The sequence below is a fragment of the Anolis carolinensis genome, chromosome 1 (assembly GCF_035594765.1).
Source record: "Anolis carolinensis isolate JA03-04 chromosome 1, rAnoCar3.1.pri, whole genome shotgun sequence".
Classification (NCBI taxonomy): Eukaryota; Metazoa; Chordata; class Lepidosauria; order Squamata; family Dactyloidae; genus Anolis; species Anolis carolinensis.
The window spans coordinates 143,790,255-143,818,138 of NC_085841.1; the positions used below are offsets into that span (position 1 = coordinate 143,790,255).

The 27,884-nt window shown below is 41.8% G+C and overlaps 1 protein-coding gene and 1 long non-coding RNA gene across 3 annotated transcripts in view; one reads left to right on the plus strand and one right to left on the minus strand.

Moving 5' to 3' along the window:
• The window catches only part of mboat2 (membrane bound O-acyltransferase domain containing 2), a 125,955-nt gene that overhangs the window by 85,805 nt on the left and 12,266 nt on the right, over positions 1-27,884 (minus strand). The gene's annotated exons all lie outside the window — the stretch shown is intronic.
• On the plus strand, positions 20,537-21,619 carry LOC134299736 (uncharacterized). Its single transcript, XR_010006980.1, has 2 exons — positions 20,537-21,030; positions 21,114-21,619. It is a non-coding gene; the product is annotated as an uncharacterized LOC134299736 (long non-coding RNA).

Genomic DNA, 27,884 nt, shown 5'->3' on the forward strand with positions numbered 1-27,884 from the left:
ACCCTTCCCCTCCTGCTCCTCCTCCCTTCATTCTCCTCCTCTCCTTCCTCCTTTTCCTTTCCTTCCTTCTCCTAATCCTCCTCCTCTATTTCCTTCTCCTCTTCTTCTGCATCCTCCTCCTCTCCTCTTGCTCCTCTTCTCTGATATTCTGCTCACCATCACCAAGGATGCAGTACCAGCCACACCTTCTCTCTCGCCCCCTCGCCAGAACCAGGGCCACCTCCTGCTACTGCTAGTGAGGCCCTCGCCTCCACTTGTCAGGGCCTACCACCTCTCCAGAGCCAGGGCTGCACCTCTCCAGAGCCAGGGCCGCTTCAAAATGGGCAAGAGATCCTACTCTCTCCTGCCTCTGGTTTTTCTGACTTTTGTGGTGTCTCTGGTCCTGGCACAAAGCCCCACTCAATGGAAGAATCCCCCCAGAATACAACCCACCCAGAATACAGGAGGCAAGGGAGACCTGATGGAAGTGGCAACCCTCTTGTTCCAACCAAGTGGAAACACACGTCCCCCAGCCCTTTCCAGAAAGGTTTAAAGCAGGAGAAATTAAGTCTCAAATGCTCCCTCCCATCCATCTCCCTTTGGGTTAGGAAATGTTTCTCTTTGCTTCCTGGCAAGCAGGGAGGCTGGTGCGCACTCCCACTGGCTCTCCTGTGCACGTGCACATGTGCTCACTGGGCTTTTTAGCCTTTCTTTTCTGTCCTTTCCCCCTTTCTCTCTCTCCCTTTCTTTTATTTCTTCCTTTCCTTCTTTCTCTTTCCCTTCTACCCTTCCTTCTTCCTTTTCTTTCTTCCCTTCCTCCCTTCTAATCTCTTATCATCTGTCTCTCTCTCTTCCTTTTTTCCCCTATCTTTTCCCATCCCTCCTTCTCTTCATTTTCTTCTTCTTACTGTCTTCTTTTACTCTCATCCTCCATTTTTCTTTTCTTCTCTAATCCTTTTCTTTCTTCCTCTTTTTTTCTTCTTCTTTTCCTTCCCTCTCTCTTCCTTCCTTTTCTTTCTTTCCACATTTTCCTTCCTTCCTCCCTTCTGCCCTCTTTTCTTACCTTCTTTCTATTCTCCATCCATTTTCTCCTTTGTTCCATCTCATCCTCCCTTTTTTTTCTTTTCCTTCCATCTTCCCTTCTTCTAATTTCCCCGTGTCTTCCTTTCCTTCCCATTTTCCCATCAAGGGTTATCTGATTCTCTGGTGCTACTTTCCATTGCTGGAAGATTTGTGATCTAACACTTTTTATTTTTAAAGAAGGGATTCTAAGCACACAACCGTAATGCACACCTTTTTGAAACAAATTACAAATTACATTACATTCCTCAGCAATTTTACTTTTTTTTTTTGTTTCAGGGTTTTTGAAAATTGAGGTGTGCATTAGATTTGATGGTGCACTAGACTCGAGTAAATATGAGTATTTCTTAATGTACTTTTTCCTCATCAAACTCTGTGAACTCAAAGAAAAAACATTCTGGATTTGTGAAGGAAATACTTCATCTGCCCCTTTGTCTCTCACAAAATTTTCTTCCTTCAATAGGTCTCACATCCAGAAATAAAACAAGCGAAGAAGAAAAATTGCCCAGTGAGAAAGGTAACACAGGAAGAAATGACAATACAGGGAAAGGATTAAGCATATCCTCCTTTCATTGATTCTTCACTAAAAATAACACACTACATCCCCTCTTTCATGTTACCTCAGCAAACATAGGTTTGGGAATGTATTATGAAGCTAAGATATTAAGTAGTCATCCACCTCAAGGAGTTCCACAAAGTAAATGTTACCTTCTCTCATATTTCTATCCAGAAAAAAACGATATAATAAATATTATGGAACACTTCTTTTGTAGCACATACACACTCACACATAGAGGTGGATTAATACAAAATGTGTGCTTTGTCTAAATCTGTATGCATTTTACTAGTAGGGCAGCAAACTGACTTCAGGGAAATTAACAAGAAAAGCCAAGAATGAGGGAGGCAAATAAGTAGCTAATGTGAGCACATTCCTCTGTGGTCAGGCATCTCAACAATGAGCCCTTGCCATGACACAAAACGTAATAGCAAATAAACAAACAACCCCCCAAGCATGAGTGGGTACAAATGCAATACAATTCCAGCCTACACAAGATAACGACAGTGCTATGCTGATAAATGGTAAAAGCCCATCTCAGAAGAAAATACCAAGTAATGTGTGTTTTTTCCTTCCTCTCAACAGCTTTCCGCAGTTAAAGACTAAGTAGATTAAACAGACTGTACTTCTCATGAGACTCAAGGGAGGTCACTGTATTTGTTAGGCATTGTGACATTCTTCTACTAAAAGAAATCTCCCCACCCAAACCATTTTTCTCATTTGGCCTAGAAACAGATAAAACCCGTTTAGCTTACCAATATCATTTCATTTGGCTGATTCTTTATGGCATCATCAGCCAGCACAAAGCTTTCATTTCATTTGGCCTAGAAACATTAGCTTACCAATACCATTTCACTGGACTGAATCCTTATAGCATCATCAACCAGCACAATAGCTTTATAATCAAGGGGAGATATATATATATATATATATATATATATATATATATATATATATATATGAATTTTGATGCAGCTAAACTACTTAAGAGGTGATTTTAGACACATTCCTTTCTACTGAATTGACTCAGCAGCTATCATATGGAAACAGTCAAATGCCTAATTTTACAAGCATGGAGAGCTACAATATATTAAAACTGTACTGGCAAAGTCTGAAAGCCTTTTGATGCTGGCCTTGTTGCAACTAGAGTTCAGTAACATAAGCTACTATTTGACGCTGTTAATTTGCCAAAGACCTAGCAAATCCTTAAAATAAACACAGTATTAAAATTAACAAACCAAATTCTTCCAGCATTCAACATAAATCCTGCATTTGTAAAGGAGAGTGTGCATTGCATTATACTGTTGTTAAAAAAATCACCACTGCACCATGCTTTTGATAAACGTTTATCCATATACAGAAGGGAAAGAGAGTAATAAACTTAAATTCACATTTTAAATTACTTTTTTCAGAACAAACATATTCTTCTTCTTTATGAACATACTAGCTGTGCCCTGCCTCGCGTTGCTGTGGCCCATTGGAATTGCACTGAATAGCTTTGCTGTTTCAAAGTCTGGCCGCTTTCTATATAGGGACCTCCTTTGTTGGGGTGGTTGAATGGGATGGAGTGGCCTGATGGTTTCCAAACCTGAGGGTGTTCCATGTAGGGGAAATGTTGGTTGGGCAGGTTGAAGAGCAGTGAATAGTCTCAGTGCAGCAGGTATGAATGTTGGTATTAGTTAAGTTGATTAGTATTGAATGGGCTTGCCGCTCCCAAGCCTGGCTGCTTCCTGGCTAAGGGAATCCTTTGTTGGGAGGTGTCAGGTGGGCTTGATGTTTTCCTGTCTGGAATTCCCTTATTTAGTGTCCCGATTTTAGATATTATATTATTACATATTATATGTATATTGTTATATTATTGTTATATTATCTGTTTAGAACCGGAGGTAGGAAAGCTGGAGGCCCCAAAAGCAGCGAAGGGAAGGCGAGGGGCGGTGGGGGGGGAGGAAAGCCGCGGTCCCCAAAAGTGGTGAAGGCAAGGTTTGGTCGGGGGGGGGGGGGGGGAGAAGAAAGCTGCGCCTTGCAAAGCGGAGAAGGGAAGGCGAGGGGCAGTGCGGGGGGAGGAAGGTCACGGCCTCCAAAGGTGACGAAAGCAAGGTGGGGGCTGGTGGGGGGGAGGGAGGAAAGTTGCAATCCCCCAAAGCAGCGAAAGCAAGGTGAGGGGTGGTGGGGAGAGAGGGAGGAAAGGTGTGGTCCTCAAAAGTTCCCTGCCCTCCCTCAAAGTCCTCAAAAGTTCCCTTCCCTCCCTCGAAGTTTTTTGTGGTCCGCAGTTTGTGGTCCGTTTCCCCTGGTGAGGACCATGAGGGCCACCATTTCCCACAGACCTTGCTTTTGAAATGTGAGGTCCTTTCTTCAGGTGCGGCGGTTTCCCTGTTGTTGTTCCGTATTCAGCGGTGGGGGGAGGGGGGGGGAGCCGAAAAGCAGCAAGGAGAGGAGAGAAGAGGAGGAGAGGCAGGAGAGGTGCCTGGGAGGGTTGAAACCTTGTCATTGAGAGTCGCTGATTGAGGGGGGGGGGGTTGGGGGCTGTTCTGTCCTCACGCGGGGCCCATTTTGGCACAGGCGCACATGGTATATTTCGGGTTTTGGGGTTTTTTAGGCCCTGTGGAGGTTCGTGACGTGATATTTTGTGGTTTCAACCTCGAGGCATGGATGATGGATTGTGTTGTGAAATTTCGAGGTTGGGGGGTGTTTAGTTTTGTTGTTTTACTCGGTGCCAGGATTCCATCACACTTTTATATATATAGATTTACTACAAAAAGCTAACAGTTCTCAAACTTTGCAATTTATTTCTTGATGCCATACAATTCCTGAGAATGTATCCCCTTGAGATACTCTAGGAAAGTGGCTTGAAATATATAAACAGATACTGTTGGACTTCAGCTCCCAGAAGACCCATTCAGTACAGTCAATATTCGGGGATTCTGGGATACGTACTTCAACAGCATCTATGGACATAATGTTAGGAACTATTGCTTTAGAGCATTTGTTTATGGTGTCTAGTGAGTGCTGGTTGTTTCCATATTAGTGAGACAGTGAATCTGCTGGTTCATTTGCACTGAATTTTAAGGCAGGATCCAATGTGCTAAACTCTATCATCCAAATAGTTTCAGCATCATGTATAGCTCCTTTGAAATTCAGATTAAAACCAATAGAGATTCATTACTATGCTGACACAGACTGCACTATTGCTGGAGCCCTCCACGTGCTTGACTACAACATTCTAATAATTATAACCATATCTGGGGTTAATGGAGACTGTTGTAAGCAGTACCCTACACACTCACATATAAGTCTAGAAATTTTAGACAAACCACCCCAACCGCATTATTTATGGATCAATGCAAATGCTGAACTGTAACTCTTATCATAAAGGAGTGACGAAAAGCATGAACTTAGCCCATCCTGGGAGAACCTAAAAAAATTACTAACCCCCTTTACTCTCTCCGCTGTAGTGCCACTTCTGGCCTTTTTCAGCATCTGGGAAGGAAAATGGCAACTCTTGGTGTTTTTCCCACTCAACACAATGACCCTCAACTTATCCACAGGTCAAATAAAAAGTCCCTAATTTTGATCTCAAAATGCGCTCTTATCTTGAGGTTGACCAATTCTGGGCACCGCAGTTGAAGGCAGATGTTGACAAGCTGGAAAGCATCCAGAGGAGGGCAACTAAAATGATTAAGGGTCTGGAGAACAAGCCGTATGAGGAGCAGCTTAGAGAGCTGGGAATGTTTAGCCTGCAGAAGAGAAGGCTTAGAGAAGACATGATAGCCATGTATAAATATGTGAGAGGAAATCATAGGGAGGGAGCAAGCTTCTTTTCTGCTACCCTGGAGACTAGGACACGGAACAACGGCTTCAAACTTCAGGAAAGGAGATTCCACCTGAACATTAGGAAGAACTTCCTCACTATGAGAGCTGTTCGGCAGTAGAACTCTCTGCCTCAGAGTGTGGTGGAGGCTCCATCTTTGGAGGCTCTTAAACAGAGGCTGGATGGCCATCTGTCAGGGGTGCTTTGAATTAGATTTTCCTGCTTCTTGCGGGGGGTTGGACTGGATAGCCTGTGAAGTCTCTTCCAACTCTATGATTCTATGACTTATAAAAGGAAAAGGTTTCCCCCTGACATCAATTCCAGCCATCTCCGATTCTGGGGTGTGGTGCTTATCTCCATTTCTAAGCCGAAGAGCCGGCGTTGTCCATAGACGACTCCAATGTGGTCGGCATGATTTCATGGAGCGCCATTACCTTCCCACCGGAGCAGTACCTATTGATCTGCTCACATTTGCATGTTTTCCAACTGTTAGGTTGGCAGAAGCTGGGGCTCACCCTGCTTCCCGGATTCGAGCCACCAACCTTTCAGACAGCAAGTTCAGCAGCTCAGCAGTTTAACCTGCTGCTTATATGTGACTATAAATTGTAGGTTGCTGTAGAGCAGTGATTCTCAACCTGGGGGTCCCCAGGTGTTTTGGATTATAACTCCCAGAAATCCCAGACAGTTTACCAGCTCTTAGGATTTCCAGGAGTTGAAGGCCAAAACATCTAGGGTCCCACAGGTTGAAAACTACTGCTGTAGAGCCTCAACTTATCCAGAAAACAGAAGAATAAACTGCTTCTAGTATCATAAAAGGCATAATAGAAACAGAATGCTATCTAGTCCAGAGATAACATAAAATCAATAAAGCCTCACTGCTTGATGCACAAGGTAGTAAGCATTTGTATCAACAGGACATGAGTGATATCACAACTGTAAAAAATGTATACTTAGAAGGTTTTCTACTACAGAAAAAGAGATTTTTTCTACTCAATTTCACAAATGATTATCAGATATGAAAACTGACAAAACTTTATTATAATTTTACTTATTTTTGTGTAGTTATTTTATGTATGTATTTTTACAGCTGATATAGTAGTAGTACTAAAGAGTATGATATCCCTAAGCATCACATGCTAAACAAGACCATAGCTAAAGAAAATACTCAACAAATAACTGAGACAGGATGTAATCTAATAGACATGTATGTAAAACTAGCAAGATAAAACATGAACATAGAACTAGAAATCCAGATGTGCTGCTCTCTCACACACTATGCATGCTGTTTGACAGTTCTTGCGCCCGAATGTTATTTCCCATTCAATTTCATTACTTCAGTCTGCTGCTGCTCAGTCGCATAGTCGTTTCCGACTCTTCGTGACCTCATGGAACAGTCCATGCCAGAGCTCCCTGTCGGCCATGGCCCCAGTTCCTTCAAGGTCAAGGTCAATCCAGTCACTTCAAGGATACCATCCATCCATCTCACCCCTGGTCAGCCTCTCTTCCTTTTTCCTTCCATTTTCCCCAGCATCATTATCTTTTCCAAGCTTTCCTGTCTTCTCATGATGTGGCCAAAATACTTCAACTTTGCCTCTAATATCCTTCCCTCCAGTGAGCAGCTGGGCATTATTTCCTGAAGGACGGACTGGTTGGATCTTCTTGCGGTCCAAGGCACTCTTGGGATTTTCCTCCAACATCACAGTTCAAAAGCGTCTATCTTCCTTTGCTCAGCCTTCCTTATGGTCCAGCTCTCGCATCCATAGGATACTATGAGGAATACCATTGCTTTGACTATGCGGACCTTCGTTGCCAGTGTGATGTCTCTGCTCTTCATTATTTTCTCAAGGTTGGCCATTGTTCTCCTCCCAAGAAGTAAACGTCTTCTGATTTCCTGGCTGCAGTCTGCATCTGCAGTGATCTTTGCACCTAGAAATAGAAAGTCTGTCACTGCCTCCATGTTTTCTCCTTCTATTTGCCAGTTATCAATAGGTGTAGTTGCCATGATCGTGGTTTTCTTGATGTTTAACTGCAACCCAGCTTTTGCACTTTCTTCTTTCACTTTGGTGAAAGCTCTTCCTCACTTTCGGCCATCAGAGTGGTATCGTCTGCATACCTAAGGTTGTTAATGTTTCTTCCAGCAATTTTAACTCCAGCCTTGGATTCCTCAAGCCCCACACGTCGCATGATGTGTTCTGCGTACAAGTTGAATAGGAAGGGTGAAAGTATGCAGCCCTGCCGTACTCCTTTCCCAGTCTTGAACCAGTCTGTTGTTCCATGATCTGTTCTCACTGTGGCTACTTGGTCTTTATACAGATTTCTCAGGAGACAGACAAGGTGACTTGGTATCCCCATACCACCAGGAACATGCCATAGTTTATTATGATCCACACAGTCGAAGGCTTTAGAATAGTCAATAAAGCAGAAGTAGATGTTTTTCTGAAACTCCCTGGCTTCCTCCATTATCCAGCGGATATTGGCAATTTGGTCTCTGGTTCCTCTGCCTTTTCTAAACCCAGCTTGGGCATCTGGCAACTCTCGCTCCATGTATTACTGGAGTCTGCCTTGCAGGATCTTGAGCATTACCTTACTGGCATAGGAAATAAGTGCCACTGTACAGAGGTTTGAGCATTCTTTAGCATTTCCCTTTTTTGGTATGGGGATATAAATTGATTTTTTTCCCAATCTGATGGCCAATCTTGTGTTTTCCATATTTGCTGGCATATGGCATGCATCACCTTGATAGCATCACCTTCCAAGATTTTAAACAACTCAGCTAGGATCCCGTCTTCTCCTGCTGCCTTGTTATTAGCAATGCTTCTTAAAGCCCATTCAACCTCACTCCTCAGGATGTCTGGTTCTAATTCACTCACCACACCGTCAAAGCTATCCTCTATATCAGTGGTTCCCAAACTTATTTGGCCTACCACCCCCTTTCCAGAAAAAATATCACTTAGTGCTCTCTGGAAAGGGGGCGTGGCTTAGAGGGGTGGGTGTGGCTCCTGCTCAAGAGGGCGGGGCTGAGCCTCTCCCCAGTCCAAGATGCAGAAACCAATCACTAAAAAACAAAATATAGAAGGTAGAGGTGAATAGAATATATATGTGTTTCTGTGTTTTATATATATATGGTGTCTGCATATGTGTGTATGTGTGTGTGAGAGTGTTTGTGTATGTGTATATATATATACTAGCTGTGCCCGGCCACGCGTTGCTGTGGCGTTGTCTGGTGGTGTTGGTGAGAACTTGTTGAGGTAGTGGTGGTATTGAATGTCTGTTGTATGGTTGTCTTTATGTTTAGTATGCATTTGGTTGTTTGTGTACTGTGAAAGTGGTGAGGGTAGAGGGGGTCTATGTCCCTGTGTAGTATTGTATAGCATTTATACGTTAGCCATATGTTGTGAATGCTTGGATTGTGTCCTGCTGCATAGTAGAAATGGTTGGGCTGGATGGTCCTTTGGGGTCTCTCCAAACACCTGGATTCTATTGTTCTATTATTATTATTATTATTATCATCATCATCATCTTCTTCATCATCATCATTATTATGTAGAGGCTGGATGGCCATCTGTCAGGAGTGCTTGGATTGTGTCCTCCTGCATGGTAGAAGGAAGTTGATCTGGATGATCCTTAGGGGTCACTCCAAACCTTAGGATTGTATAGATGATGTTGTTGTTGTTGTTGTTATTATTATTATTAGTAGTAGTAGTATTGAGAGGCTGGGTGGCCATCTGTTGGGAGTGCTTGGATTCTATCCTGCATGGCAGAATTGGGTTGGACTGGATGGCCTTTAGGGGTGTTGCCTAACTGTCTGATGCTATGATTCGATGTGTATTATTATTGTGCAGATATTGGATGGCCATCTGTCAGGAGTGGTTGGATTGTGTCCTCCTGCATGATATAAGGAAGTTGAACTGGATGATCCTTAAGGGTATCTGCTAACCTTAGGATTGTATGATATTCTTATTCTTCTTCTTATTATTATTAATAATAATGAGAGGCTGGCTGGCCATCTGTTGGGAGTACTTGGATTGTATTGTTCAATGGCAGAGTTGGGTTGGAGTAGATAGCCTTTAGGGGTCTCTCCTAACTGTCTGATTGTAAGATTCGATTTGTATTATTACTGTGCAGATCTTGGATGGCCATCTGTCAGGAGTGCTTGGTTTGTGTCATCCGGCATGGCAGAAGGAAGTTGAACTGGATGATCCTTAGGGGTGTCTCCTAACCTTATGAATGTATGATATTCTTATTCTTATTATTATTCTTATTTTTATTGAGAGGCTGGGTGGTCATCTGTTGGGCGTGCTTGGATTGTGTCCTCCATGGCAGAATTGGGTTGGACTGGATTACCACAGTAATTCATAGAATCATAGAATAGTAGAGTTGGAAGAGACCTCATGGGCCATCTAGTCCAACCCCCCGCTAAGAAGCACCCCCGACAGATGGCCATCCAGCCTCTGCTTAAAAGCCTCCAAAGAAGGAGCCTCCACCACAGCCCAGGGGAGAGAGTTCCACTGTCGAACAGCTCTCACAGTGAGGAAGTTCTTCCTGATGTTCAGGTGGAATCTCCTTTCCTGTAGTTTGAAGCCATTGTTCCGTGTCCTAGTCTGCAGGGCAGCAGAAAACAAGCTTGCTCCCTCCTCCCTATGACTTCCCTTCACGTATTTGTACATGGCTATCATGTCTCCTCTCAGCCTTCTCCTCTGCAGGCTAAACATGCCCAGCTCTTTAAGCCGCTCCTCATAGGGCTTGTTCTCCAGACCCTTAATCATTTTAGTCGCCCTCCTCTGGACGCTTTCCAGCTTGTCAACATCTCCTTTCAACTGCGGTGCCCAAAGTTGGACACAGTATTCCAGGTGTGGTCTGACCAAGGCAGAATAGAGGGGGAGCATGACTTCCCTGGATCTAGACGCTATACCCCTATTGATGCAGGCCAGAATCCCGTTGGCTTTTTTAGCTGCCGCATCACATTGTTGGCTCATGTTTAACTTGTTGTCCACGAGGACTCCAAGGTCTTTTTCGCACACACTGCTGTCAAGCCAGGCGTCCCCCATTCTGTATCTTTGATTTCCATTTTTTCTGCCAAAGTGAAGTATCTTGCATTTGTCCCTGTTGAACTTCATTTTGTTAGTTCCGGCCCATCTCTCTAGTCTGTCAATTATTTCATATTACAGTAGAATCTCACTTATCCAACATTCGCTTATCCAGTGTTCTGGATTATCCAACACAGTCTGCCGTTTAGTAGTCAATGTTTCTGTAGTCAATGTTTTAAATTAATTGTGATATTTTGATGCTTAATTTGTAAATACAGTAATTATAACATAGCATTATTGAGCATTGAACTACTTTTTCTGTCAAATTTGTTGTACAACATGATGTTTGGTGTTTAATTTGTATAATCATTACCTAATTTAATGTTTAATCAGCTTTTCCTGAATCCCTTCTTATTATCCAACATATTCACTTATCCAACGTTCTGCCTGCCTGTTTATGTTGGATAAGTAAGACTCTACTGTATATTTATAATCTTATATTATCTGCTTAGAACTGGATTATATGAGGCCCCTTTCTACACAGCTGTAAAAAATGCACACTGAAGTGAATTATCTGGCAGTGTGGACTCAAGATAATCCAATTCAAAGCAGATAATATAAGATTATAAATGGGTAATATAGCTGTGTGGAAGGGCCTTGAGTCTACACTGCCATATAATCCAGTGAAAATCAGATAATCTGTATCTTATAGGCAGTGTGGAAGAGGCCTGAGGCCTAACTGTGCCTATCCCCTGGACTGAGTAGGTTGTTAGGAGACCAAGTGGGCAGAGTTTAGCCTTGTAACTGGCAGCAGTTGGATAAAAAACAATTATTCCTCTCCCTCTAATTAGGACTTTATTTTTCTTTTCTTTTTGTTGTATAAACGTAGAGGCATGGATGAGGGGTTGTGTTGCCAAGTTTAGTGTTTCTGGGATATGTAGTTTTGTTGTTTTGTCCTAGGCGAATTTTTTTATCCTTTTTATATACACACACACACACACACACACACACACACACACACACACACACAAACATACACACAATGTGGAGAATATGTGGCAAGGTAGACTGGTAGGGAGCCACGGCAGAGGAACCTTCCTGGGAGCAAGGCCTAATGATAATAATAATAGTAATACATCATCCCAACAAAGGATTCCCCCAGGCAGGAAGAAGCCAAGCTTTGAAGCTGAAAGGCTAATCAAGGTGGGCAATTGAAACATTCACCTGCCTCCATCAGACAAGAGTTCTTTCTTTCTCCCATCCTGGACATTCTGCAGATATATAAACCACACTTGACTAGTTTCCAACAGACCTCACACCTCTGAGGATGCCAAAGATGTGGGCAGAACGTCAGGAGAGAATGCTTCTGGAACATGGCCAGAGCCCAGAAAACTCACAGCAACCCAGAGATTCCAGCCATGAAAGCCTTCGATTTCGTATCACAAAATCACAATTATTATTATTATTAAAGATCCAAAGGAGCAGGGTGTAAAAATAGTTCATATTCCAGGATCCCATCCCAGGCTTTTGATGTTAAACTGGATTATATGAGTCCACAATGCCAGATAATCTGGGATAAACTGAAAATTTGTGATTGGATCCTGGGATATAGGTCCTGTCTAGAGGGCCCTAAGTGGCATATAAACTTTGGCAAGCTGGGCATTCCTTCGGCATGCTACAGCAGGCAGAAATGGAAATCATGGGTCAGTTAGGCAACATGACAAGGAGCGGCGGGGGGCTTCTTCACACTTTCCCTCCCTTCCTGCCCCCAGCCCCTCCTCTGGCCCTGCCCCTGTGTCCCAGTAGGTGCCTCACCGCTCCGCTGGATCGCTCCAGCGCCCACCGGGGGGCGGTAGTGCACACTTTGAGAATCACTGCTCTATATTATTATCCTTCCTATACAGATCTTCTGTATATTCTCGCCACCTTTTCTTGATCTCTTCAGCTTCTGTTAGGTCCCTGCCATCTTTGTTTTTAATCATGCCCATTTTTGCCTGAAATTTGCATCCGATGTTTCTGATTTTCTGGAAGAGGTCTCTCGTCCTTCCTGTTCTATTGTCTTCTTCCACTTCCATGCATTGCTTGTTTAAAAATAGTTCTTTGTCTCTTCTGGCTAACCTCTGGAATTGTGCGTTTACTTGGGCATATCTCCCCCTATCGCTGTTTCCTTTCGCCTTCCTTCTTTCTTGGGCTACTTCCAGTGTCTCAACAGACAACCATCTTGCCTTCTTAGTTTTCTTTTTCTTTGGGACGTATTTTGTTGCTGCCTCCTGAACAATGTTGTGGACTTCTGTCCATAGTTCTTCTGGGATTCTATTTATTAAATCTAGTCCCTGAAATCTATTTTTCACCTTCACTGCATATTCACAAGGAATATTTGTGAGATCATATCGAATTGTTCTGTGTATTTTCCCCATTCCCTTTAGTCTTATTCTAAATTTTGCAATAAGAAGTTCTTGATCTGAACTACAGTCAGCTCCAGGTCTTGTTTTCACCGACTGGATGGATGTCCGCCACCTTTGGCTGCAAAGGATGTAGTCAATCTGATTTCAGTGTTGACCATCTGGTGAAGTCCATGTATAAAGCCATCTTTTAAGTTGTTGGAAGAATGTGTTTGTTATGCACAGTAAGTTTTCCTGGCAAAATTCTATCAGCCTACGTCTTGCTTCATTTTGTTGTCCTAGACCATGCTTGCCTGTGATCCCGGTTATCATTTGACTGCCCACTTTAGCATTCCAATCTCCTGTAATGAGAATAATGTCTCTTTTTGGTGTGTTATCCAGTAGGTGCTGCAGATCCTCAAAGTACTGATCTAATTCTGCTTCTTCAGCAGCTGTGCTTGGGGCGTATATTTGGATCACTGTAATGTCAAACGGCTCGCCCTGAACTCAAATTGAGATCATTCTATCATTTTTTGGGTTGTAGCCAGTCACTGCTTTCGCAACTTTATTATTAACTATGAAGGCTACTCCATTTCTTCAGTGTTCCCCTTGTCCGCAGTAGTAGATCTGGTGGTCATCTTTTGTGAAGTGGCCCATTCCAGTCCATTTCAGTTCACTGACTCCCAGAATGTCTATCTTTAATCTTGACATCTCACCAATAACCACGTCCAGTTTGCCCTGGCTCTTACATTCCAGGTTCCTATAGTGTGTTGATCTCTAGAACATCAGATTCGTCCTTCACCTCCAGCATCGTCGGCCGTTAGCCTTCCTTTCAGCTTTGAGCTAACTGCATCATCACATCTGGGGCTAGTTGGACCAGTCCTCTGCTCCTCTCCAGTAGCATTTTGACCATCTTCCGACCAGGGAGTCCTATCTTCCGATGGTATACCGACATTTCTCTGGTTTATTTATTTATTTATTTATTTATTTATTACAACATTTATATCCCGCCCTTCTCACCCAACAGGGGACTCAGGGCGGCTTACAATAAAACACACATATAAAACCTGTACAATACACTATAAATCAGTTTAAAATTAACTTACATAAAACATTCATAAAACGCATTATAAAATACAGATAGGCGTGTTCAAGTTTAAAAGACTGGGCCTGTCAATTGAGTTGTACTGATCCATGTAGTTTTCATGGCAAGAATACTCGGGTGGGTTGCCATTACCTTCCCCAGGGATCGTACTTGGTCTGACCTCTCTGCCATGACCTTCCCGTCTTGGGTGGCCCTGCACGGTATAGCTCATGGCATCATTGAGCTATACGGTATAGCTCATGGCATCATGGCTCAAGCCCGAGCACCACGTCAAGGTAACAATTACTTCAGTCACCATAATAGAATATCTGATACCTGATAGAATCATACGATTTGTGGCTTTCATAGAGGATTATCTTTATTGCTATACCATTTTCATCTAATGAAATTTCAGAGGCAACATACAAAAGGGAACAAAATAGAAATATAGCTATTACATGCAGTCATCAAGTTATGAACACGATAGATTCTGTAGATTTGTTCTTAAGTTGAATGTGTATACAAATCAGAACAGGTACATATTTTAAGCCATAGATTGATAGACAGATAGATAGATAGATAGATAGATCTTTGGATAGCATAGGGAAGGGTTAACAAATCCCCTGTGGCATTTGCTTTGCTGTCTGTGCCCCATGTTTAGAAGATTTCACGTCACTTTCTGACCGAGTGATAAATTGATTTTTGAAAATTTTGGCTTGTTGTGGAAACATGGATTAGTGAAAAAGCTTTCCCCCATGATAACTCTTTCAGGAGTGAATGTCCTTTCCGAAGATTTCTCTCACTTCCTGTTGTCCTACCCCTGTTCTTAACTATGAGTCAATTGTAAGTCGATTTCTGTAATTAATCCTCAAGGAAAGCCTATATGCTAAAACTAATCAAAATACTAAAACCAGACAAGAAATATGCTCCAAAGATCAGAAAAAGGTAAACCAGGGAAAACAAAATGCACCCCAGGCTAGAAAAATTTCAAGCCTACTGCCAGGGAAATTTCCCTAGTGTATCCTTCCCACATACACATCCCATGAACTCCTTATGTGTTGGACTATTACTTCCAGAATCACCCAACCAGTTGTACTACCTCATGGAAAGCCTTTAAGAACAGAACAGGCTCTAATCCCATTTCCCACCTGCCACATGTCTAAGGACAGGGAACTAGAGATGGACCTCAGAAAAGGCAGGGTCATGAGAAAGAAGGCAGTTCATTCAGGTGCCAAGTAAAGCACTCGTACATCCTATTAATTTCATGCTTAATTTTCTAACTGACATTTAAGGGATATAAAAGTGCTTAAACAGTATTCAAGATTTCTTGCAGAAAGCATTTCTGTCCTAGCAAGCTTCTCCAGCTAATAAAAACACATGAATACATTCCAGTTTCAAGTTTCATCACAGTTTCTTCCATATTGTCATTGGTCAGCTATAAATCACTTTAAATTTATGACCAAAACACTGTTAAGTACTCACCAATGCCATTAGCTGATGCATCAGCCAGCTTAGTCACAAATAGCTGGTTTAAGGTCTATGATAAATATTTAAAGTAAAATTTTAAATTTTATGTGCCTTGCCTTAATCCTCACAACAATGCTGTGACACACTAGCTGCCTCAAATTCACCAGAGTCCATTTGTGTATGTATATGTGTGTGTGTGTGCAGATCTTCATATTGCCTTTCAACACCATCAATTTCATCACGTTTTCTTAGGCAAGGAATATCCAGAGTTTTGCCAATTTCCTTCTATAAAACATAGCCTACAGCACCTGGTAATTGTTGATGGTGTCCTGTCCAAGTACTAACCAGAGATGACCCCCAATGAGTATCCAAAATCAAACAGAATGTGGTACTTTTAAGGTGTTCAGGTAAGCCGAATCCATTCACACTACACAAATAAAATGTGATGATTCCACTAACAGTCATTTCTCCATTTTATGGAATCTTAAGAGTTTGTTGTTTAGTGAGGTACGAGAGCTCCACGGCTGAGAATCCATAAGTTCCTCTCCCGAAACTGCAAATCCAAGGAAGGAACCATAGCAGTTACAGTGGGATTTACAATACTGCAACTCTGTAGAGTGAAAGTCATCTTAATGGCTGAAAGAGAATTGGAATCTGGGTCTACTTAACCTGACTCTTGCACTTTAATTACTTAGACCTCATTGGCTCACACAGGGAAAATGCCAGTGAAAGAAGAGAAATAATGATTCTTGAGCAACAGGGATGAAAAGCAGAATGTGCTCTTTCTGCCACATACCAAATTTTGCTATAGAAGAGCATAATGCCCAGGATCCAACTGGAGAACAGAAGAGCAACTCCACTAGATTGCTTCATTCAACATTATGGAAACAGACAACACCATTTGGAAACACAGTAAGGCACTGGATACCTGTGCGCACAAGTATCAGAAAAGTCAAGCTACTCACACAACAATGTCATATTTAAGTGGTTTATCCAAACAGGCCCTGGCCCTTCATTATGAGTTTGAACCAATTCTGAAGTAAGAACATAAAATTAAACAACATCATCTTTAGAAAGACAGTAAATAGATCTAATTGAATAAATCCTTGTTCAGCCTAATCATTCATGCATGGGAAGGCTTCGCTTCTCCCATACAAACCAGACTGAATACTTGCATCATTAGAGATTATTTTCCTTCATTTTCTGAAGTAAGATGAGAGATGATCAAAGAAAGGGGCCTTTGTAATCACGGCACTCTGCATGTTAAATGGCTTATCTAGGAAGGCTAACCTGTCTCCCAAACTGATATCCTTTTCACACAAGATGAAGACTTTGCCAGAACATTTCAACCTGTTTTTCCCACTGGTAATATTGAGTTTGAGAGCCAGCAAGATGTAGTGGATTGAAATACCTGCTCAGCCATGGAAACCCACTGAGTGAGTTTGAGAATGTCACACTCTCTCAGCCTCTGAGGGCAAACTCCTTCTGAACACATCTTACCAGGAAAACCTCATGATATGTTGACACTTAGGTGATCCTAAGTCAGAAACAAGGCATACAACTACAACAATACTTGGTTTAAGAATATAAGAAGACCCATGTTAGAGCACAAGCAAAAAATATCTTGCCCAATGTTATGTCCACACAGTGGCTGAACTGCTGTATACAAGAAGGCCTGCAATGGGTCTAACAATATGCTTGATCTCATATTCCCTGGCAACTGATATGCAGACAGCCCCTTAGAAACATCCAACTCATCGTTCAGAATGGAGGTGAGACAAGAGGAGGTGAAGAATTCACTCCTGAAAGAGTTATCATGGGGTAAGGTGTCTCAACTAAAGCTTTATCACAATCCTTGTTTCCACAACAAGCCAAATATTTCAAAATCCAATTTTCATAGGGGCAGAAAGTGCACTGAGATCTTCTGAACAGGGGCACAGACAGCAATGTATCAAATCATTTCTGTACATGGCTTAATAAAATTGGATTTTATAGAAACATAAGACATGTATTCAACATGTTTTTTATTCCTGTAAAATTAGTTAAGATGGATTTGGTACCTTTTGGAAACAAACTCCACAAATAGGGTATGAATAGGGCAGTCAGAGCTGAAGAGGAGCAAGGAAGTAGCAAAGAATTATCCAATGCCATCCTAACAAAGACAGTATAGAACAGCTTGTTTTTCAGCACTTTGTCAAGAGTCCTCTAAAGCAGCTGTTCTCAAACTGTGCCCTGCAGAGCCCTTAGGGCTCTATGACACTGAGGGGCTCCACACACCCCTGCCCTCCCCCTTGCCTAGGAAACTCGCAGCCTGTGGGGCCTCCCCAATGCCACTTTGACTGTGCTTTTCCTGCTTGGCAGAAACAGATTGGACTGGGTGTTTTCTGGGGTTGCTATTATTATTATTATTATTATTATTATTATTATTATTATTATTATTATTTCAAGGGTTGGATGGCCATCTGTTAGAGGTGCTTTGATTTGTGCATTTTCTGCATGGCAGAAACAGGTTGGACTGGGTGGCCCCTGGGGTTGCTCCTATTGTTGTTGTTGAAAAGGCTGGATGGCCATCTGTTGGAGGTGCTTTGACTGGATGGACTGGATGGCCCCTGGTTTGCTTCTACTACCGTGTTTCCCCGAAAATAAGACAGTGTCTTATATTAATTTCTGCTCCCAAAGATATGCTAGGTCTTATTTTCAGGGGATGTCTTATTTTTCCATGAAGAAGAATTCACATTTATTGTTGAACAAAAAAATGAACATTGATTATATACTGTACAGTAGTTTCCATCACAAACCAGCATAACCAGACAAACTGTGAATCCTATCAAGAATTTCTTGTTACTACCAATATTTCCATGTACAACACTCTATGCTACGCACATTTACCGATCCTTCATGCTCTGGTGTTCTGTTTGGCGGATATGCTTCCAAACAAAAACTTTGCTAGGTCTTACTTTCGGGGGAGGTCTTATATTTAGCAATTCAGCAAAACCTCTACTAAGTCTTATTTTCTGGGGATGTCTTATTTTAGGGGAAACAGGGTACTGCTGCTTCTATTATTATTACTATTATTTCAAAGACTGGGTTGTCATTTGATGGGGGCGCTTTGATTTGCGCTTTTACTGCATGGCAGAAACAGGTTGGACTGGGTGGCCCCTGGAGTTGCTCCTGTTGTTGTTGATGTTGTTGTTGTTGTTGTTGTTGAAAAGGTTGGATGGCTCCTGGAGCCTTCCACTGAAATACTGTTAAGTTTATATTGGGTAAAATTGTTCTTCATTTTACATTTTGTATTATTCTTTCTTTCTTTCTTTCTTTCTTTCTTTCTTTCTTTCTTTCTTTCTTTGCACTACAAACAGGGCAGCCCGTGTCCAAAAATTTCTTGGGGCTCCACGAGAAACTTTCCTCTCAAAAAGGGCTCAGCAGATTTAAAAGTTTGAGAACCCCTACTCCAAAGCGATCTCTCATTTGAGAGATTGAGTCTCAAAGAATGATTATAATGCACAAGAAAATGTGCATTATAAAAGAAAATGGCTGACACTTTTGCTTTTGGGATGGTTCATTATGCAAACATTATTTCATCAACAAAGTTATTAAAACTATTGTATGAAAGTACCTTCAAACTACATGTACAAGATATATATGAAAAATAAATGAATTTTGTGTTTAGACCTGGGTGCCATTTCTAAGATGTCCAAGAAATGCAAATACAGGAATTCCAAAATAAGAAATAAATAAATTCAAAACATTTGCGGTATCTAGCATTTCCAATAAGGGATATTCAATATGTACCAAATACAATAATTAGATATATCTATACATTTATAATAACATCATCATTATTATTATTATTATTATTATTATTATTATTATTATTATTTCTTACTTGCCTCTCCTTGAGGCTTCAGAAGGCACAACACAACTAAAATATGTAATGATAAAACATTATGTAAAATACATATATTAAAACATATTTCTATAAAATACCTTAAATACATAGAACGAAGATTTACAGTAAACACAATACATGAGTTTAAAATTCATAGTTAAAAATTGACTGGGTAGGCCTGCTGGAAGAGATGGGTCTTCAATTGTCTCTTAAACTCCAACAGCTAAATGTCTGATCTCTTATGGAAGGTAGTTCCACAGTCCTGGGGCGACCAATGAAAAAGTCCTCTGGGTCGCCGTCGCCAGTCGGGTTCTGGCTGGCTGAAGTAAACGCTTCCCAGAGGATCGAAATGTGAGGGGCGGATTGTACAAGAGAAGGCAATCCTGTAGGTAACTTGAACCCAAACCATGTAGAGAAGTGGTTCTCTATATCAGTGGTTCTCAACCTGTGGGTGTTTTGGCCTTCAACTCCCAGAAATTCTAACAGCTGGTAAACTTGATGGGATTTCTGGGAGTTGTAGGCCAAAACACCCACAGGTTGAGAATCACTGATAGAGAGTTTTAAAGGTCAAAACCTTCATACTTTGTCCAGATACAAATTGGCAACCAATGAAGTAACTGTATTATAGGTGTAATATGCTGACTACTGGATGTTCCTGTAACTAACCTGGCTGCTGTGTTTTGAATTACTTGGAAGTTTCCAAACTTGGTACAGAGTTAGCCCAATGTAAAACATGTTTCAGAAGTCCAACTTCGAGGTTGTCAACATGTGCACTACCAACTTTAGGTCCTCCGAATCTAGGAAGGGGCACAGTTGGCATATCAGTCAATGCTAGTAGTAAGTACTCCTGACTGTCACATCTACCTAGGCTGACATTTAGAGAGACGGATCCAGGAGTACTCCCAAGCTGCAAACACAGTCTTTCAGGGGGAGTGTAACCCCATCCAGAACTGATTGATACACCTCCATCCCTAGGTTAGGAGCCTTGATGGCAAACATCTCTTTCTTGTCTGATTTTAGTTTCAATTTGGTTTTCCTCATTTAGCCCATTACCTCCTCCAAGTATTCATTCAGAGGATGGATGCTATCCTTGGACAAGGCTGTTTTTGAAGGCATGGAGAAATATATTTGAGTGTCATCAGCATACTAATAGCACCCTGCCCCATACTTCCAGATAATGTCTCCCAGCAATTTCATATAAACATTTAAAAAAAGCATTGGTGTTATGGTTGAGCCTTATGGCTCCGCTACTGGGAGACGTGGTCGTATGACTCCTCGGGAGTCAGATACTCTCGAGGAGCGAGAAAGGAAGCGGCTGCGGGATATCTTTGCAGAACCATCTGACGAGGATTCCTTTGAGGGTTTTACTGAGAGAATGGAGGAAGAGATGGTTAGCTCAGAGGAGGATGACATGGAATGGACTCGTGTGAGGGAGGATTTGGGTGCCACTGGCAATGATAGTATGGAAGGCGATTGGGGACCTTCAGGATTAGACCCGTGGACAAGCTGGAGGGATGGGACGGGATCCACAGCTGGGGATGCTGTGGGGCGTAGTCAAAGGTGTTTCAGTTCTGATGAGGAAAGTGATGAGGAAACGCCTGGAATTAGGGTAACAGCTGATAGTGATGAGGAGTTGTAAACTGGCATAAAATGGGGTTTGGAAGCAATGGCTAATTGCGTTGGGCAAGGTAATCTGGACGAACGCTTGGGCTCTGTGTGGGAAATTCCTGAAGACGGGTGTGATTCGTTTGCTGACTACGTAAGTTACCAAGGACACTGGGCATGGACGGCGGGAGGAACTGTGTGGGCTTTTGTTGTGCAACCTGTGCTTAATCTTATTAGCTTGGACCTCCGTCGTCTTCTTGACGGACGCCATCTGTTTACTCTGGACTTACGGACTGACTGACTACGGCCTCGGACTCTCCTTCCTGTGATTATCGTTGGACCTGGTGAACTACAAACGTCTGTACCTGCCTTACGACCTTCGGACCGGATTGGAACTTCGCTGACCGCTTCTGCCCTTGAATGCTGTGTTTGTATCGGGAAATTGCTTGCTGTGTGGAGGAGTAACCTCTTAGTTACTCAAACATAGCTTTTGGCAGCAGAGAAGCATCTGCTGCCAGTTTTTTGCATTCCTTTGAATCTTTTGTTCACCAGCTTTTGTTTGTTTAAGTCCCAGGCTGAAGTAAGCTATTTTGGTTTAACCCGGATTAAACTCCGGTTTAATCCGGTTTATCTTTTGAGCGTTTTTCCTGTGTCTTTTTACTTTTAAGGCCAGTGTTTGCCTAGCCCTTGTCTTTTACGGGCATTTTTGGTTCTGTAACTCCAATAAACTTTGTTATATCTTATCTTGTGGCGTTCTGTCCTTGACAATTGGGGATAGAATGGCACCCTACAGAATGCCATTTAACAGCCCTCAGTAGGTGAGATGCCTAAACTCCAAAGAGAGAAGGATCCCTGCTCTGTCGATAAACCACATCTGCCTCTACTGATATAGAAACATTTAGGAGAAAACAATGCTGAGTGCGGTTACTTGAAAATATTTTAATAAAGGGAGACTTTACTATCATCTCATAAAATGCATATTAAATTTAAAATCCAAGAATTCAATAATGAACTCTACTGGTGCAACTCACAGCAATGCAGTGACCATAGATACTATATACATCCCTAACAACAATTCTACTGGTACAACATGGAGACATGTCTTCAATGATAATAAACATAATCACATACACAACTACTACTACTACTACTACTACTACTACTACCACCTATTTAGAGTGTTCCATTTAACTACATGTGACATTTTACAAAATAGAACAAGAAAACCAAGCAAGGTCTGCAATCTATTTCTGCAAAGGAACATAAAAAATAAAAAGTAATACAGATGTAACACTAGTACAATACAATTGTAAAACAAGGTATACAAATATAAAAACCAATATAATGCAATAAAAACTATGGCAAGGCCTCATTAGAGAGGTATGGTGACCTGTTTATGACACCTGGATAATCTGTAGTGCTTGATCAGTCCAAGAATACCTAAAAGTGCTGCCAGATACGAAAACAAAACAGTAGCAGGTAGCATCAAGGGATCTAGAAAGAAATAGCTTTGGAATAAAGAGCTGCAAAATAGGTAAAAGAGGAGGCATTGGCTGCAATCACTCCACAGTATATCCTTTGACAGACACCAAGTCACATACTCTTTCCTATCTACCTAACACTGTACAGGATCATTAAAAAACTGGAACTATATTAAGGTCTTTTCAAAAGAAGCTCTTTTTTACTACAAGAAAGGAAAAGATTGAATATTTCAAGTTCCAATGCTATGCACACAAAGTTCATATTCTATTTATGTTCTGACTCTGACTATCCTAGTCCAGAAAAGGTACCTACACTTTCTATTGGTATTGTAAAGACCTTTTGGTATTAAAAGGCCTTTTAAGAAATTTAAATTATTAAAGGATTTTTTGTCTATAATTCCTTGTAAAATCAGCCTAGAAGGAGATTTAACAAAGCCTTTACAGAGACATACAGCAAGAGAAAAGTAAAAATTCAAAAACTTCCTGACTAAAACTGTTATAATACAGTATTTTCTCTAGGTTGCTTATTTACTGACAACAAGCATGTGGTTTTCATAGCAGTACACCTTGAAAGGGACTAGAATAGCCTGGATTAATCCATAACCTCAGAAATAAAAAGGATCTCATCAACATGCTTTCTGTTCTATGTGGGAGACAGCCACCACTTTAAGAAGCAAGTCTCATCCTTTGAATAAACATTTTGCTTTCAAAAATGGACATGGGACAAAATGGTTATCAATATGTGCAGAAGAATTATCACTCTGACATGGTCCATTTTCTTTTAACAAGTCAATGTTTTTATAAATATCACTGACTGGATATACAATCAATTGTGGCCAGAAACACACGTTCATTCATTCAATTATTCATTCAATTTATATTCCAACTTTTTTCCTGAAGGGTGCTTATCCCAAGGGTGCTTATCTCCACCCTTCCTTTCTCTCACACACACTCTTTGAACTCCCTATTTCCACTCCTACTACAGCCAAAATACAGTTACAGAACACCAAAGCAGTCACCCATCTAAGGAAAAGAAAACAGGAGGTACTGATTAGCCCCTTCCATTGAGAAACGTTTAGGCTTTTCTAGAATGCGGAGTAAAATTCAGGCAACTGAGCAATAACGTATCAGCTTTCTTCTTCCTGCTGGTTTAGGCTCTTTATCTCCCTTCCCTCCCTTTTGTTGATTCTGCTGCTGCTGCTGCTCAGTCGTTTAGACGTCTCCGACTCTTCGTGACCTCATGGACCAGTCCACGCCAGAGCTCCCTGTCAGCGGTCACCGCCCCCAGTTCCTTCAAGGTCAACCCAGTCACTTCAAGGATACCGTCCATCCATCTTGCCCTTGGTCGGCCTCTCTTCCTTTTACCTTCCATTTACCTCAGCATCGTGATCTTTTCCAAGCTTTTCTGTCTCCTCATGATGTGGCCAAAATACTTCAGCTTTGCCTCTAATATCCTTCCCTCCAGTGAGCAGACAGGCATTATTTCCAGGAGGATGGACTGGTTGGATCTTCTTGCGGTCCAAGGCACTCTCAGGATTTTCCTCCAGCATCAGAGTTCAAAAGCGTTTATCTTCCTTCGCTCAGCCTTCCTTATGGTCCAGCTCTCGCATCCATAGGTTACTATGAGGAATACCATTGCTTTGACTATGCGGACCTTCATTGCCAGTGTGATGTCTCTGCTCTTCACTATTTTGTCAAGGTTGACCTTGACGTGGTGCTGGGGCTTGAGTGCCTCGATGAAGCCATGAGCTATACCGTGCAGGGCCACCCAAGACGGGAAGGTCATGGCAGAGAGGTCAGACCAAGTACGATCCCTGGTGAAGGTAATGGCAACCCACCCCAGTATTCTTGCCATGAAAGCTACATGGATCAGTACAACCAGAGAAATGTCGGTATACCATCGGAAGATAGGACTCCCAGGTCGGAAGATCGTCAAAATGCTACTGGGGAGGAGCAGAGGACTAGTCCAAATAGCCATTCTGGGAGTCAGTGAACTGAAATGGACTGGAATGGGCCACTTCACAAAAGATGGCCACCAGATCTACTACTGCAGACAAGGGGAACACCGAAAAAATGGAGTAGCCTTCATAGTTAATAATAAAGTTGCGAAAGCAGTGATTGGATACAACCCTAAAAATGACAGAATAATCTCAATTCGAGTTAAAGGCAAGCCATTTAACATCACAGTGATCCAAACATACGCCCCAACCACAGCTGCTGAAGAAGCAGAATTAGATCAGTACTTTGAGGATCTGCAGCACCTACTGGATAACACACCAAAAAGAGACATTATTCTCATTACAGGAGATTGGAATGCTAAAGTGGACAGTCAAATGATAACCGGGATCACAGGCAAGCATGGTCTAGGACAACAAAATGAAGCAGGACGTAGGCTGATAGAATTTTGCCAGGAAAACTCAATGTGCATAACAAACACATTCTTCCAACAACTTAAAAGATGGCTTTATACATGGACTTCACCAGATGGTCAACACTGAAATCAGATTGACTACATCCTTTGCAGCCAAAGGTGGCGAACATCCATCCAGTCGGTGAAAACAAGACCTGGAGCTGACTGTAGTTCAGATCATGAACTTCTTATTACCAAATTTAGAATAAGACTAAAGAGAATGGGGAAAATACACAGAACAATTCGATATGATCTCACAAATATTCACAGTGAATATGCAGTGGAGGTGAAGAATAGATTTCAGGGACTAGATTTAATAAATAGAGTCCCAGAAGAACTATGGACAGAAGTCCACAACATTGTTCAGGAGGCAGCAACAAAGTACGTCCCAAAGAAAAAGAAAACCAAGAAGGCAAGATGGTTGTCTGTTGAGACACTGGAAGTAGCCCAAGAAAGAAGGAGGGCGAAAGGAAACAGCGATAGGGGGAGATATGCCCAAGTAATTCCAGAGGTTAGCCAGAAGAGACAAAGAACTATTTTTAAACAAGCAATGCATGGAAGTGGAAGAAGACAATAGGATAGGAAGGACAAGAGACCTCTTCCAGAAAATCAGAAACATCGGAGGCTAATTTCAGGCAAAAATGGGCATGATCAAAGATGCCAGGGACCTAACAGAAGCTGAAGAGATCAAGAAAAGGTGGCGAGAATATACAGAAGATCTGTATAGGAAGGATAATAATATAGAGGATAGCTTTGACGGTGTGGTGAGTGAATTCGAACCAGACATCCTGAGGAGTGAGGTTGAATGGGCCTTAAGAAGCATTGCTTACAACAAGGCAGCAGGAGACGACGGGATCCCAGCTGAGCTGTTTAAAATCTTGGAAGGTGATGCTGTCAAGGTGATGCATGCCATATGCCAGCAAATATGGAAAACACAAGATTGGCCATCAGATTGGAAAAAATCAATTTATATCCCCATACCAAAAAAGGGAAACGTTAAAGAATGCTCAAACTTCCGTACAGTGGCACTTATTTCCCATGCCAGTAAGGTAATGCTCAAGATCCTGCAAGGCAGAATACATGGAGCGAGAGTTGCCAGATGTCCAAGCTGGGTTTAGAAAAGGCAGAGGAACCAGAGACCAAATTGCCAATATCCGCTGGATAATGGAGAAAGCCAGGGAGTTTCAGAAAAACATCTACTTCTGCTTTATTGACTATTCTAAAGCCTTCGACTGTGTGGATCATAATAAACTATGGCATGTTCTTGGTGGTATGGGGATACCAAGTCACCTTGTCTGTCTCCTGAGAAATCTGTATAAAGACTAAGTAGCCACAGTGAGAACAGATCATGGAACAACAGACTGGTTCAAGATTGGGAAAGGAGTACGGCAGGGCTGCATACTTTCACCCTTCCTATTCAACTTGTACACAGAACACATCATGCGACGTGTGGGGCTTGAGGAATCCAAGGCCGGAGTTAAAATTGCTGGAAGAAACATTAACAACCTTAGGTATGCAGACGATACCACTCTGATGACCGAAAGCAAGGAGGAGCTGAGGAGCCTTATCACCAAGGTGAAAGAAGAAAGTGCAAAAGCTGGGTTGCAATTAAATGTCAAGAAAACCAAGATCATGGCAACTACACCTATTGATAACTGGCAAATAGAGGGAGAAAATGTGGAGGAAGTGGCAGACTTTCTATTTCTAGGCGCGAAGATCACTACAGATGCAGACTGCAGCCAGGAAATCAGAAGACATTTACTCATTTACGTTTGTTCATTCAGCCTCTCCCAATCTTTCCCTATGTTAAAGGTGGCAGGAAATCACATTCATTCATACTCACTCTCTCCCCCAATCTCTCTGTACACAAACACACATGTGCATCCTTGGTGGCAGGAAGAGGCAGGTCTTTTTAGCAGCTTAGGAACACAATGATAGGACTATGTTGTTGCAGAAGGTGGCAAGTCCAGAAGACCCACCCAATCTTTCAGAGCCCCATCCAACAGTAAGGTTTTGAACAAAGCTTCATGACTCTTGGTTGGGGCACCCTTACTTCAGACAAGCCCTCTTATAATATGTCACAAAGTAATTGCAGGCTACAAGCACACTTACACCGAAAACAACTAATGAATATATTTTTAAATCTCTCACTCACTCACTCACACACATAAACTTTGTTATACACACCCCAGAAGTCTCAATGTTCTGAATGTCAAATTTTAAATATCTAGGTTTTACAGTTCTGGAACAATAGGACATGGAACAATGGCACATACATGCATGCACACTTTTCTCATTACAGACATATTTGCTATGAAATCGGTACCAGACACTAAAAAAACTACAGAAAAAAGGTTACTGCATTGTTCTTTAGGAAAGTAATTGAGATTGCTACCACAATGTCAACAAAGATAGCACCAACTGACCCTGAAGTATCAATGCTGTAAAACAGGGAGAGTGGAAATTCTAGCCTTGAAAGATATTTAACTAAAATCCCAAGCTGCACAAATGAAGCCCAGATGAAAAAGACCAAATCAAGGAACATACATGGGGTGATAGGCATACTATTATTCCAGATCTGGGATTCTAAAAGTATAATTTAAGACAGAAATGGGTGTTGTTGAGCTATTGAGTGCTGCATTCACCAAATCAATCACGAAGTTTTCTTGGCAAGGTTTATTCTGATAGGTTTGTCATTGTCTTCCTCTAAGGGTGAGAACATGACTTTCCCAAGTTCACTTAGTGGGTTTTCAGGGCTGAACAGGGATTCAAAACCTGGACTGCTGCAGTACTAGCCCAGCATTCAAACCACTAGACCACGGTGACCACAGAAAGTGGGGGCTATTGTATGAGTAGATTAAGAATATATGTTGTAAATATAAATTCTTTTTCTGGCCTTCTGGTCATTTCTGACTTATGGAAACCCTAAGGTAAATCACTATATATTTTATTATACAATTGTATGTAACGGGAATTGAGCCTCCACAGATTTAATAATAACTACAGTAGAGTCTCGCTTATCCAACGTTCTGGATTATCCAACGCATTTTTGTAGTCAATGTTTTCAATACATCGTGATATTTTGGTGCTAAATTCGTAAATACAGTAATTACTACA